Source organism: Rhinatrema bivittatum, chromosome 2 (genome assembly GCF_901001135.1).
Source record: "Rhinatrema bivittatum chromosome 2, aRhiBiv1.1, whole genome shotgun sequence".
NCBI classification, from domain to species: Eukaryota; Metazoa; Chordata; class Amphibia; order Gymnophiona; family Rhinatrematidae; genus Rhinatrema; species Rhinatrema bivittatum.
In genome coordinates, this window is record NC_042616.1 from 49,891,647 (window position 1) to 49,904,871 (window position 13,225).

The 13,225-nt window shown below is 44.0% G+C and overlaps 1 protein-coding gene across 1 annotated transcript in view; it reads left to right on the forward strand.

The window, feature by feature from the left end:
• The first annotated feature begins 3,312 nt into the window (after positions 1–3,312).
• LOC115083923 (zinc finger protein 98-like) overlaps positions 3,313–13,225 on the forward strand; it is a 48,239-nt gene continuing 38,326 nt past the window's right edge. The window contains exons 1-2 of the mRNA XM_029588025.1: positions 3,313–3,442; positions 3,788–4,092. The gene's annotated coding sequence lies outside the window, so the exon portion shown is untranslated. The remainder of the gene's footprint in view (positions 3,443–3,787; positions 4,093–13,225) is intronic.

Below are 13,225 nucleotides of genomic sequence, written 5' to 3' on the forward strand. Positions count from 1 at the left end.
TACTCCTTCTTCCTTTTCTCCTCTCAGTCTTCCAGTCCCACCGCTGCCCCCCTTACTCCTTCTTCCTTTTCTCCTCTCAGTCTTCCAGTCCCACCGCTGCCCCCCCTTATTCCTTCTTCCTTTTCTCCTCTCAGTCTTCCAGTCCCACCGCTGCCCCCCCTTACTCCTTTCATGGACATTCCTGAAGAAGCCTTGTCAACTTGCTTTACTGCCTGAAGTAGCTTTCAAATAGGGGAGGTGCTCCTCCTTTTCTGAGTTCTTTTTATCGTTTTTCCTCCTGCTCCTTTTGGCTTTCCAGCGCAAGGCGCACTGCCTTCTACTGAAGTACAGCGCCATAAGCCTTCATTCACAATTAACTGGGAGTATTTTCCATATTTCATAATCATCCCAGCCCAGCCACACTGATTGCTGCCTGTGACGGCCCTTGGTCAGGGCCGTAGACCTCAGCTCCCTCTGAAAACATGGGATGCAGGCACCCAAAGTCTGAAGTAGTAGGTTTCACCGCTGAGTAAAAACTGAAACCGTGCCCCCGCCTGCTCAGACTAAAATCGAGTTCCTTAAAATCTTCCCAGCCTCGTTCTTGAGTAAATGATATCCTTTGTCAGCACGTGTAAAATTGACATGCCAATAAAGTTATCTGAATCTGTAATCCTCTACTGCAGGGGCGCCCAAGCGCAGTCCTTGAGGGTCGCACATCCGTTTGGGAGTTCAGGCTGTCCCGAATGACTATGCATGCGATGTACTTGGACACTCCTGATGTTCTGTCGGTGCTGGGATGCTGCAGAAGATGGCAGACGTAAGAGGCAGCCCTCTCTACTCCATCTTGCATTTCTCTTCGTGGTGCCCAGCAGCCTCGGGGGGGGACGGGGGGGGGGGGGGGGGACGACAGACAACACTGAATTCAGTCTTTAAATCTTTAAATCTCGGGGGGGGGGCAGACAACACTGAATTCAGTCTTTAAATCTTTAAATCTCGGGGGGGGGGGGGGACACAGACAACACTGAATTCAGTCTTTAAATCTTCTCCTCTCACTCTGAAACCAGGTGAACATAAGTTGAGAGCTGGAACACAGCAAAACAGAAAGCATGGAGATGAGTGCGGGGAGGGGAGCCTGGCTGGGATCTGCGGGCTTGGAAATCCTGCTCTGGAGAAGGAGCGGGAAAACACCAGGGGAATGCCCGCAGGGGCTTTCTGCTCAGCAGGCTGGGACTGGCAGACTTGGGATGGTTTAGAGTTGGGCAGGGGATGCAGTGCTAGGCATTGTTACCCAGCCTATGATTGACACACACACATGGGGGTCTTTCCTCAGCATATCCAGAAAAAGAAATGAGCTCGGACTCTGGTCCCCCAGGCCCGTGACTGCTCCCATCCCCAGATGGCTGAATACATTAGTTGGGTTTTGGGTGGCAGGTTTGGGCTATGGCTTCTCTTTCTTCCCTGCAGCCCCGAGTCTATTGCTCCTGATTTTTCTCTCTGACACAGCAGCTGCTCCACGCCTTGTTTTATGTTTAAGATACTTGACACGTTTGTGACTAGTACTGGGGCTGATGTAACAAACTAGGGCCTGATTCACTAGGGCATTTCTCCCATTCTGTGTCTGTGGGAAAATGCCTTGATGATTCTAGCCCTAAGCATACACTAAAACATGTTTGAACTCCCGATGCAGTAAGCTAATGGTATGCCAATGACTTGGCAGTTAAATAAATGTGTACAAATCAGAAAATGCTTATTGCGCATAAAAACATGCTTTATGCATAGACAGCAGGATTGTGCACATAATTTTGCATAAAATATGATTTATGTGCATAAAAATATGGTTTCGGTGCAGAAAGCATGTTTGCTGTGTAAAATTGCGGCTACAGGTCCCGAGACCAGAATTCCACCTTCCACCCATAAGATAACACTAGTCCCAGAATCTTTCCGCTACCTTGGACTAGGAATTACATTTCCAGCACTAAGGAAACACAAGATAAGCCAGCGCACCTCTCTGCATTGGGGGGGGGGGGGGGGGGGGTAATAGCTATGCCTTCATTAGCATGCGATTTCCATGTGAAGGTACAAAGCAGAGCGCACATTGTCATGCTCACATTTTTTGTGCAAAAAACTTACTGCATTGACACAAAAAACAGGTGCACATCTGGGAGTAAGATTATGCACGCTGCCTAGTGCACCTAATTACATCGACCTCATTGTTTCGTCAATGTATTTTTCTGCAATTTCTTTTTCCCCCATTTTCTTGTTTTGTCTTACTGGTTGTGTTTGTTTGTTTTTTTTAATAGTTTTTCTGTTAATCACTTTTATTAATAAATAATATCACACCAGTTGTCTCCTCTCTGATCTTCCACAAGCCCCATCCCTGCTACTTCCCACATCCCCGCTGTATCTCTTGGACCTCTCCCTTTCCTCCTGCTCAGGCTGTAAGCTCTCTGGTGCAGGGGAGGAGATCACACCAATTGCAACTCTTATATTTCCTGAACTGACTTTTATTTGGTTATATTGTTCAGCACTGTTTAGGTCAGGGCTTCCTAAATTGTGGGTCAGGACCACAAATGGGGTCACAAGTAGCTCAGATGGCAGCACTCTTCAGGTGCCGGCAGCAGCATCGTTAGTACTGTCAGCGAGGGGGCCTGTGAGCCAGCACATGCTCACAGGCCCTGCTGTAGCACCGTCTTTGCATGAGTTTCTGTGCTAACGGGAAGCCCTGCATGAGGAGGGGATCAGGGCCGCTGCAGGGCCCTTGAGCTTTCGCTAGCCTGCAGGCCCCAGGCTGACTTTATTGAGTAATGCAGAATGCAGATTACTGTCGGGCTTAGGACCAGCCATGAGGAGAGGGGAGGTCGGAAGGTGCATGGGTCAGTGGAGATTGCCATTGCTCCTCTCTTCTCATCCATTTGGGGTTTTTTTTGTTTTGTTTTTAGTGCACGCTGTATCAATTTAGTGCACTTAAAATGAAATGAAAAAAAAACCAAACCTGAACTGATCTGAAAATAAAAACAAATATTTTCTGGCTGCACATCTCTACTGAATACCCAAGAGAAAAATGTTACCCCTGTCATCAGCCTGCCCTCTCTTTCCACCAGTTGTCAACCACTTTTGGCCCAGGGCCTGAAGGAATATGTTGATGCTAATCCGAGAGTGAACATTCTCATGATGCCAGTAGAGAGCGGTGGGAAGCAGCAGCAAAGACTCCCACTACTATGTTCAGCTGAGGGATGCTTCGGGGAGGGGGGAGTGGATGGATGAATGCTGGGAAAAGCAGCAGATGCGGGAAGGAGGCAAGAAGGCAGAATATACTGGGGAAGAGGGAGAAGGCGGCAGGACAGATGCTCAGAACAGTCAGAAGACAGTGGGGAAGAAAGAGGAGGTTGTTGTGCAAGAGCTACTGCTGTACCAGAGACATCGGTGGCAGGAGGGAGTACTGTGCAGGAGCAACCGCCAGTAGGTAAGCCTGGGAACCAGCACCAGTTTAAAGATTCACCCGTGCAGTAGCCCTGCATGAAAACTGTGTAGTAGGGATCAGGGGATGCTAAAACTGGATGAAAAGCTAAAAAAAAAAAAAGTATTAGTAGGGGAGGAAGGGAACCAAAGGGGACAACGATAGGCAGAAAGACACACACAAGATTATTTTAGAAATCCAGTTTTTTTTTTTCTTGGAATCTAGGCTAATAACATCACCTGGAACGTCTCTAGTTTATAAGCAGAAGTCAGTTGTCTCTTGTAAACTCATGATGAATGTACTTATTTAAAGTAAATAATAATTCTCAGTGTGCACTTTTAATCCCTGTAGGCAGGGGCTCAGTATTTCTGCTTACAGCAGTTTGTGAAAGTGAAACAGGATGTTCGTGGTGCTGCTGGGAGTTGTGGTTTTCAGCTTGGGCAGAGTTTGAGGACGGAGATTCTATCCGGGAAGGCTTCCAAGTCCCAGCATGCTCTGTGCAGCCTATCCTGAGAGGCCCCAGTCACGAAGCGAGGAAGAGAGCTCTGTGCTTCGGATTCCTGAAGTTCCAGCGCCACGAGCTCAATCGGTCTGCAAGCAGCTGACAAATCCCCGGGAAAGCAGAGCAGGAAACGCCTGCAGGGGCTTCTGCTCAGGTAGGAGTTCGCAGAGAATGAGCCTGGGGGCGGCAAACGTGCTGTAGAGTCCCCAGCAATAGATTCACCTGGGAATGGGGGAGCCCTTGTATTCTGTGGTATAGAGAAGTTTCATATGGAGGGATTTAGTAAGGTTAAATCACATTTTGCCTCTGTAGTTATATGTAAATTTACATAGTTTCTCTGTTTGTTTTTGTATACAATAGTTGTTGGCTGCTGTGGTGAAACTTTCTGTTTCTTAGCATTCAGACTGGTTAATTCACACCAGTGGGTTATGCACCTCTACCACCAGATGGAGATGGAGCAAGGCTGACGTCACGGTATATATAATCCCTGCACTAACATCAGCCCCTCAGTATTCTCCGTCTCCAGCAGATCGTGGACATGCATCTCCCTACTGAGGATTGCTTAAAAAAATTTTTTATAAGGAGAAAGAAGAAAGCAATTAATTTGCCCCACTCTCCTGTGGTGTTACCTTATGGGCCCTCCCACAGTCGAGTTTTCCTGAGGTGATATCTGTGGATCCCTCCTTCAGAAGACTGCCTCGGTCCGGTAGCTGGTTTTCAAGCATGAACTTAGCCGTAGAGAGACAAACAGCTGAGAGGCTAGCGGGTGCAGGAAGCCGAGCGATGCGGCGAAGGCATTTGCCCGCTCCTCCTGCAGCTGGGACGGGCTGAACTCAAGTAAAGAGTAAATATATAAAAATAAAAAAAAGAAGGGGAATTAATTTAGGGATTCTGTGCCCCTTCTGGTCTCTGAGCTCGGCGCACCGATTCAACGTCCGTGCCCATCTCCAGGAGAGCTTGGGGAGTTGTGGCAGCTTGGTGAGTTGAGCATCCTTTTTGGCTAGGGCCTGCTCTCAGGCTTCGCTTAGACACTGTATGGTAGGCCATGGCATTGTTCACTCGTTTTTCTGCGCAAAAGTCTGCTGTGAAGCGGTGTCTGACAGTTCATGCTTGCATGCTTGGGTGGGCACTTAGTTGGGCGCCTTCCTGGTCCGTGCATTGGGCACCTACATTTTGGGCATCCGTAATGTGTGCGTATTGGACAGAGCTTGTTTTTTGAGTGCTCTATCCAGGCTCGCTTGTGTGGCTGGCAGCTAGGCGCACAATTGTCTTTTATAGAGGTGAGTTACCAGCTCTGATCTCTCAGACGTTGAAGATGCTGGGGGTGCCGGGTACTGATTCCATGTCTGAGCCAAAAGAAAAATCCCATTTTAATTTCTTTGTGTAAAGTATCATGCATCTTTCCCATTATGGATGCTGTTCAACTATTTCCCCCATACCATGGTCCGATCATTACATGATAAATACCTCTATAAAAATCAACCAACTGACAAACTTTAATGGTCCACCAACTATCTTAAAAAACAAACACAAACATATTGACCTGGAGATTTTCACCAACAACTTTCTGCCTTTAATTAATAATTCTTCCACCTCCGATACCTACAAATTGGTAGCTATCTGGAATAGTGCTTTAATTAACACCCTCGACAAAATTGCCCCAGCACGTATCATCAAAATAAAAAGAAGCAAATCTGCACCAAGGTTCACTCAAGCATAACAGATTCACAAATGCAAACTCTGAGCTCTTGAAAGCAAATGGAAAAAACATCAATGCACAGACAACCTAACCTCTTTCAATACTGAACTCTCTATCGAACAGCTGTCAATGATGCTAAAAAAGCCTGCTTTTCCATTCAAATTGCACGTTCCAACAATAACCCTAAAACTCTATTCAATATTGTGAAATCCATTATTAACTATAACAATAAAAGTCCTGCCTATCCCAATATTAACACATCCATGGATCTAAGTAACGCTTTCAGAAAATTCATTGAATCAAAAATCGAAAAAATTGTTTCAGCCTTTCCTAGTTCTCTTCCAATTTTAACATCCACCCCAGCAACGCAATCATGGAATACCTTTGAAACAGTCGCTAGCACTGAAATTTTGCAAATTATCTCTAAAATGAAAGCAATATCCCATCCTAGCTTTCCATGTTCCTCCAGTCTCTTCAAAACAATTAAAGATAATACTTGCTTACCCATCGCCAATATTGTGAATTCTTCACTTACTACAGGTATCCTACCGGATTGTCTAAAAATCGCTGCAGTCACTCCTATTTTCAAAAAAATAACCAATAACCCTACTTTCTCTGACTTCTGTCCTGTCTTTTTGCTGCCATTCCTTGCAAAAATTACTGAGTCTGTTGTACTAAAACAACTTACATCCTTTCTTGACGAACATTTATTCTTAGATCAGTACCAGTTTGGTTTCTGGCCTAACTATACCACAGAAATGCTTCTGATTTCGAGTACTGACATCATTCACCATGGTTTTGACTCAGGAACTTCCTACATCTCTGTATTTCTCGATCTTTCTGCAGCTTTCGACATCATAAACCATCAAATCCTACTAACTCCTCTCTCCAACCTAGGCATTTCTGGAACAGTTTTCAGTTGGTTTCAATTATACCTATAAAACAGGTTTAAACTTCAATTCCCTTTCCTCTGAACATCGGTGTTCCTGAAGGATCCACATTATCGGCTGCTTTGTTCAATATATATCTTACTCAGATTTGTCAGTTACTCTCCACTCTAGATGTAACCTACAGAATATGTGCTGATGATATTCAGTTCTACTTTCCCATCAATCATGCAATTATTTATTATTTATTTATTTAAAATTTTTTCTATACCGTCGTTAAGATAGGTACAGACACAACGGTTTACAATAAGGCACATAATATTAATGATGCTAAAATCTGTCAGATTACACAGGTGCCATAAGGTTCGGTAACCTATTTTGTTATCAATATTAATTGTTAAATGTGATAAATGTCCGGGTCTCTCTATTAGTTTAGAGTACAAAACTAGCTTTATAATTGTAACTTATCCTTTAGTGATGCACTATCAATTAAAAAACTACACACTTAGTGATTACTGCCATGTGTGCTGGTGTTCAGTTATTCATACCTTACACTTCCCTGGTTTCTATTCTCCCTTCTCTTTTTGAAAAGCTTGTTTAAAGAGCCAGGTTTTTAAATTTTTTTCTAAAGGTTTTGTTTTCTCTTTGTAACCTTAACTCCAAGGGCATGGAGTTCCATAGTATGGGTCCTGCATGGAACGATACACTGAAATTTCTAGGTGTAGCCTACAGAATATATGCTGATGATATTCAGTTCTACTTTCCCACCAAACACGCATGGAACGATACACTGAAATTTCTAGAATTTTCACTATTTACTGTCAAAAAATGGTTGTTACACAGTAAACTCAGTTTAAATCTATCTAAAACCAAAATACTGATTCTGGGAAACCCCCATTTTGATGATATATCCACTTCTATTTGCATTGCCAACTCCACCATCAACATTGTGACACAAGTTCGTAACCTGGGCATTATACTAGATCCAAAACTCAACTTTAATACACACATTAAAACCCTACTCAAATCATCCTACCATAAGCTTCGCCTTCTAAGACACCAAAATTACTACTTGATCCAAATCACTTCCGTACAATACTCCAAGCTCTAATCCTGTCTGGCCTAGATTATTGCAATTCCTTATATCTAGGCCTTCCTCAAACCACTATCCGAGCTATTCAACTGTTACAAAATTCTGCAGCTCATCTTCTCACCAACAGCAGACCCCATGATCATATTTACCCAGTTCTTCACAAACTACGTTGGCTTCCGGTTAAATGGCGCATTCATTACAAAACCCTGACAATTATTCATAACTTGATTTACAATAATAACTCCACTTGGTTGCCTGCAACATTACACATTTATATTCCCTCTAGGAAGGGACCTTAGGTCTAAAAACAAACTTCCGCTACAAGTCACATCACCCAGAATAACACACTTAACTGTAAAAAGGGAACAAGCATTTTCAATTGCAGGCCCCATCCTCTGGAATACATTACCTCCTGATTTAAGATTAATCTCCAACAAGAAAGATTTTAAAAAAGCTCTCAAACACCACTTCTTGCAGGCCTTCCCAGATTTATGTACATCCTAATCCAGTGATGGCCAACCTTTTGAGCTCAGTGTGTCAAAATTCATTAAAAAAACAAGTATAACTCGGGTGGTGTGTCACTTCTAGAAAAATCCATAATTTTGTGATATTTGTAGCTCTAATTAATAACAAAAAGTTATAATTTTAATATATGCACTGTATTTATTAATAAAGCAAAAACAAATAATTCTTTACCTTACCTGCTTAATGACTTTTTTGTTGCTGAATTTCATTGGCTAAATCTTCAATTAAAACTCTCTCCCCCTCCCCCCCCCCCCCCCCCCCCCCCCCACACAAACTCTTACTCCCCTGGATTTTCTCATACAAACTCATGCTCTCACTGGCTCCCTCACATACTCCCAAATACACACACACCCAGGCAAGCTCCCAGTCATTCTCACACCACTCCCGCTCCATCCTCCAGGCAGGCACCGATTCATTCTCACGCAGGCACCCATGCATTCACACACATACACCCCCAGGCAGAGTCCAATTCATACACAAGCACACACTAAAGGCAGACCCCCCTCTCTTTCTTTTGCCAGTAACCTCACAGCCTCTCTCATTCCTCTGCTGCCACTGTCACTGCTGCCACATGACTATTGGGGAGGTGCCGATTGCTGCTACTGATACTGAAGCCCATTCTGCTGCCTCCTCTGTGCAGGCCCTGTGGGCTTCCACTTCCTCCATGCTGATCTCGTACATTGTGAGATCCACATAGAGAACTTGCTATTCTTGCACATTCCCAAATATTACATGTGCCAATCGCTAAAAAGTAATTTATTTATTTATTTATTTAAAATTTTATTTTTATTAAACTTATATAATCATTACAGAAGATAAAACACAGATAGATCTCCAAATACTTGAAACAAAACACAAATTTCAACTTTACAGAAAACATCTTTTGATCTCATCTGTGATAATCTAGGACTGGTACTGAAAGTAATAACGAAACCTGTCTAATATGCAGAAAAAAAAGGGGCAGCATTTTATTGTTAAGCAATTACCAACAAATAACTGTGTCTGAACTATATATATCTTTTATTTACTCTTTCCTTATTACTAAGGTATATTACGATGGGATTAGGCATCTAGGTATTCTCGCAGCTGATCTGGATAATTAAATACGTATCTTGAATTTTGATATGTTAGAATGCATTTGCAAGGAAAACGCAATACATATTTTGCTCCTTTTTGAATAACCCTTTCTCTCATAGACAGAAATTCTTTTCTCCTCAGTTGCGTGGTTAATGAAACATCTGGAAAAATTCTAATTGGAAATCCATGAAACTGAGAATTTTGATTTCTAAAATATAATCTAAGTATTTGATCCCTTTGAGAAATATCTGCACACTGAATAATTAAAGTGGCACGATTTTTAATCTCTAAATCTGACGACTTTTCTAACAGCTCAGATACATTTACATCCTCATTTAAATTTCCTTGAGTTTGTTCTGGTCCTTCTGTGCCTACTGTTCTCTGAGTTATATAATATATCCTAGATATTAAGGGAAGTGAATCCTCTGAATACTTTAGAATTTTAATTAGATAACTTTTAAACAGTTCTCTAGGAGACAACAGATGGGTCCTAGGAAAATTAAGGATTCTCAAATTTGCTCTTCTAATTTGATTTTCCATCTGTTCTATTTTACTTAATTGAAATTTCTCTGATTTAATTAAATTTACTTGAACTTTTTCTACCTCTTCAACCTTTTGTTCTAATTTTATCACTGATTTTTCTATTTTTTCAGTTTTTATCTGCAAAATTTTGTTATTATCTAAACTTTGTTGAACTGTCTTTGTCAAGTCATTGATAGATTTTTGAATTGAAAGAATCAAACCACCAATTTCCTCCATAGTAAATTTTGTGGGAGCAATTACTGATAGACCTGCTAGTGTTTCCGCCTGTCTGCCTTCCATCTTTTCTACCCTAGAGGCCAAAACGGTACTACTGCCCTGACTCTGGTTGATTACCACTTGGGATTTAGGGGTCAGTTGTGGGAGATCTATTCCCACTACCCCCCTTTTATCCGAAGGTGATAAGAAAGCCAGAGTCTGGGTGGTATCCTCAAATGTAAATTCACCTCCTCCTCTTCCCGTTGGTGGCTCAGGTGTTAATGGAGCACCAGGGCTTAATGATGTCTCATAAGTCAGGGAAATGTGTTCCTGCTCCTGAACTCCAGTCCCAGCGACTTCTGCTCCTGGTATTAATATAGTTCCTCCAAAAAACTCCTGAATTCGGGGTTGATTGCTATCAACCACTGGTGTTGATGTTGTTACTATGTTCCCCTTCCTCTTAGTATGTGGCATCACTATGAGGAAGGGGCAACACTATTTCAATTAAGTGAAGAAAACAACATTTCAAATACAATGTTCAATTAGGAGCCTGGTGACTCAGTTTGTATTAAACAGGTTCCGATGGCTACTGTTCCGAAAAGCATCAAGCAAAACAGGCACTTTACCTCCCGACTTCCTAGTGTGTTTCTTCTCGTGTAGCGGCGCTCTCCGCGCCCCTTAGGCGCGGCTTTGGCGACGCGCCGACGGCGATGCGCCGTTCAGACGCCGATTTTATGGACGTCTGAAACGGCACCTCCCTCTGACGTCAGACCCGGAAGGGGTCGAAGCAATCACTGCAGTAGAGAGCCTCAAGCTGCTATTCAGTAGAAAAAGATATCCAAACACAGAGAAACTCACTTGGCAGTCTCAGGTAATTATGCTCACAAAGAAGCAGTCAGCAGCAAATGACTTCAAACAGACGCCGATTTTATGGACGTCTGAAACGGCACCTCCCTCTGACGTCAGACCCGGAAGGGGTCGAAGCAATCACTGCAGTAGAGAGCCTCAAGCTGCTATTCAGTAGAAAAAGATATCCAAACACAGAGAAACTCACTCGGCAGTCTCAGGTAATTATGCTCACAAAGAAGCAGTCAGCAGCAAATGACTTCAAACAGACGCCGATTTTATGGACGTCTGAAACGGCACCTCCCTCTGACGTCAGACCCGGAAGGGGTCGAAGCAATCACTGCAGTAGAGAGCCTCAAGCTGCTATTCAGTAGAAAAAGATATCCAAACACAGAGAAACTCACTCGGCAGTCTCAGGTAATTATGCTCACAAAGAAGCAGTCAGCAGCAAATGACTTCAAACAGACGCCGATTTTATGGACGTCTGAAACGGCACCTCCCTCTGACGTCAGACCCGGAAGGGGTCGAAGCAATCACTGCAGTAGAGAGCCTCAAGCTGCTATTCAGTAGAAAAAGATATCCAAACACAGAGAAACTCACTCGGCAGTCTCAGGTAATTATGCTCACAAAGAAACAGTCAGCAGCAAATGACTTCAAACAGACGCCGATTTTATGGACGTCTGAAACGGCACCTCCCTCTGACGTCAGACCCGGAAGGGGTCGAAGCAATCACTGCAGTAGAGAGCCTCAAGCTGCTATTCAGTAGAAAAAGATATCCAAACACAGAGAAACTCACTCGGCAGTCTCAGGTAATTATGCTCACAAAGAAACAGTCAGCAGCAAATGACTTCAAACAGACGCCAATTTTATGGACGTCTGAAACGGCACCTCCCTCTGACGTCAGACCCGGAAGGGGTCGAAGCAATCACTGCAGTAGAGAGCCTCAAGCTGCTATTCAGTAGAAAAAGATATCCAAACACAGAGAAACTCACTCGGCAGTCTCAGGTAATTATGCTCACAAAGAAACAGTCAGCAGCAAATGACTTCAAACAGACGCCGATTTTATGGACGTCTGAAACGGCACCTCCCTCTGACGTCAGACCCGGAAGGGGTCGAAGCAATCACTGCAGTAGAGAGCCTCAAGCTGCTATTCAGTAGAAAAAGATATCCAAACACAGAGAAACTCACTCGGCAGTCTCAGGTAATTATGCTCACAAAGAAACAGTCAGCAGCAAATGACTTCAAACAGACGCCGATTTTATGGACGTCTGAAACGGCACCTCCCTCTGACGTCAGACCCGGAAGGGGTCGAAGCAATCACTGCAGTAGAGAGCCTCAAGCTGCTATTCAGTAGAAAAAGATATCCAAACACAGAGAAACTCACTCGGCAGTCTCAGGTAATTATGCTCACAAAGAAACAATCAGCAGCCAATTTATTTATTTTTTTACCTTTGCTGTCTTAGTTTTCTAATTGGTTGGTCACAGGCTTTTTTTTTCCACCTTCCCTTTCTTATTTTTTTTGCCAATTCCTTTTATATTGTCTTTTTTTCTGTTTCTTTTCTCTCCATCTTCTTCCCTCAAACACACAGTCAAGTTCTCATTCTCACATGCATTTCTCTCTCTCTCACTCTCACATGCTCTCTCTCATACAGTCATTCATACACACAGTCTCTCACTGGCACATGCTGTCTGAGTCTCACACCCAGGCTCTCTCTCACTCCCACATGCTGTCTTGCTCAAGCACAGGCTCTCAATGTCACATGCTGTATCTGCAAACATTCAGGTCCTCACTCTCACACACAATCCCTCAACTCATCTCATACACGCACACACACACACACACCCTCTACAGACTCTCAACCTCTCTCTCACCTCTGGGCCTCCTCTTCACGGGTCGCCGTAGGATGGGCTCTGCAGCGGTCCTAATCTTCTCGGGCCGCGGCAGCCCTGCTACCAGGTCTCTTCCTCTTCTCGGGCCGCTGCGACTTGGGATTCACTGCGGTCCTTAAGTGCTGCTTCTCTTCTGCACGCGCTGATGCTTCTCCGCCTTCCTGCCCACGCCCCTCTGGCAACGTTTACTTCCGGGGCCGCACAGGCAGGAAGGAGGAGGAGCATCAGCGCGTTTAAATGCGATCTTTTTCTTCGGGCCGTGGTGACGTGAGCCTCACCACGGCCCTGCCTATCTGCCTGTCGCTGCGCCGCATGAGCCTCCCAGCTCCCAGGGGCATTGGGGGGGGGGGGGGGTGGTGGTGGAGGGGATACTAAAAAACTAATTTTAAAGGGTCGGCACAGCCGATAAAAAAAAAAAATATAATAATAATTTCCCGATAGGCCACGAAACGCTGTGCGTGTCAGCAAAAACGTCTCGGCGTGTCACCGCTGAGAAGCGTGTCATAGGTTAGCCATCACTGTCCTAATCACC